This window comes from Apodemus sylvaticus, chromosome 15 (assembly GCF_947179515.1).
Source record: "Apodemus sylvaticus chromosome 15, mApoSyl1.1, whole genome shotgun sequence".
Classification (NCBI taxonomy): Eukaryota; Metazoa; Chordata; class Mammalia; order Rodentia; family Muridae; genus Apodemus; species Apodemus sylvaticus.
Genome location: NC_067486.1, coordinates 71,532,218 through 71,534,288, shown reverse-complemented (window position 1 = coordinate 71,534,288; position 2,071 = coordinate 71,532,218).

Here is a 2,071-nt window from a genome sequence, read left to right as displayed (position 1 = left end):
ACACTGTCAATAGGACAAAATGGCAGTCTACAGATTAGGAGACAATCTTCACCAACCCTACATCTGATAGAGGGCTAATATCCAAAATTTATAAACAACACAGGTTAGATACCAACAACCCTAATAACCCAATTAAAAGATGGAGTACAGAACTAAACAAAGAACTCTCAACAGAGGAATTCTGAATGGCCAAGAAGCATCTAAAGAAATGTTTAACATCTTTAGTCATCAGGGAAATGCAAATCAAAACATTGCTGAGGTTCCATCTTACACCCACCAGATGGCTAAGATCAAAATCTCAAGGGGCAGCACATTCTGTCTAGGTTGTGGAGCAAGGGGAACCCTCCTTAATTGCTAGTGGGAGTGCAAATTTGTACAACCACTTTGGAAGTCAATTCAGTGTTTTCTCAGAAAACTGGGAATAGTTCTATCTCAGGACCCAAATATACCATGCCTGGGCATATACCCCAAAGATGCTCCACCATTCCACAAAGACATTTGTTCAGGTATGTTCATAGTAGCTTTATTCATACTAGTCAGAAACTGGAAACAACCTAGATAGCCTTCAACTGAAGAATGGATAAAGAAAATGTGGTACATTTAACCAGTGGAATACTATTCAGCTATTAAAAACAAAGACATCATGAATTTTGCAGGCAAATGGTTGGAACTTGAGAATGTCATCCTGACTAAGGTAACCCAGTCCAGAAAGAACATACATGGTATGTACTTATTTATAAGTGGATTTTAGCCATAAAGTGTAGGGTACCCATGCTACACTCCACAGACCCAAAAAAGCTAAATAAGAAGGAAGGCACAAGCAAGGATGCTTGAATCTCACTTAGAAGGGGGAATAAAATAGTCATAAGACATAGATGGAGGAAGGGAACTGGGTAGAAGTGGGGATGGAGTGGGGAATGGGTGAGTTCAAGAACAGGTGTGGAGAGAAACAGAAGATAGGGCTAGATGGGCATGAGAATGAATGGAACTCTTCCACTGATAGGAGATAGGGAGGTAGGGAACATCTCCAGGACCTGGGATAAGGGAGACACCCAAGAATCAATGGGGATGTCCTTAGCTGGGACTCACAGCATTCGGGATATAGAACCTGAAGAGGCCACCTCCTTTAGTCAGGCAGAAATCCCAGTGGAACAATAGGGACATCAACCCACCCACAAAACTTTCAACCCAAAAATTATCCTGTTGACAAGAATTTCAGGCACAGGCGATGGAAGCAGTGACTGAGGGAATGGCCAACCAACAACAGGCCCAACTTAAGACCCATCCTATGGGCAAGCACTAATCCCTAACACTACTAATAATACTCTGTTATGCTTGCAGACAGGAATCTAGCATGGCTGTCTTTTGAAAGGTTCTACCCAGCAGCTGACTCAGACAGATGTAGCCGCCCACAGCCAAATAGTGGGTGGAGCTTGGGGAAGGAGCATGGACCTTGAAAGGAATAGGAACTTCCCAGGAAGATCAACAGAGTCAACTAACCTGGACCCTTGGGGCTCTCAAAGACTCAACCACTAACCAAAGAACATATACAGGAAGGCCTCCCTGCACATATGTAACAACAGATGTGTATCTTGATCTTCATGTGCATCCTGAACAAATGAAGTGGGGACTATCCCAAAACCTCTTGCCTATATGTGGGATTTGTTCTTCTAGATCTGCCTAGTCTGGCCTCAGGGAGAGGATGTGCCTAATTATAGAGAGATTTGAAGAGTCAGGGGTCAGGGTGGGGAAATACTGGAGGTGGGGAGGCAACCCACTTAGACAAGAAAGGGAGAGAGGTGTGGGGGGAAGGACTATGGGAGGGGGTAACCTGAAGGGAGGCAGTGAGGAGGATAGAAAGTGAATAAGTAAGGTTAGAAAAAAAGAGAAAAAAGAAGCCACTGTGCTTCATTTTCAAAATTATTAGATATTTCATATTCTTTTAGCAGTGTGTAAAACAATAAGCTACTCCATATCCTTGCCAATATTTGGCAGGTTCAGTCTTTTTATAGCCATTTTAAGAGCAGCAATAATGGTATCATTGTGGTTTTAATTAGCATTCTCCCAATGA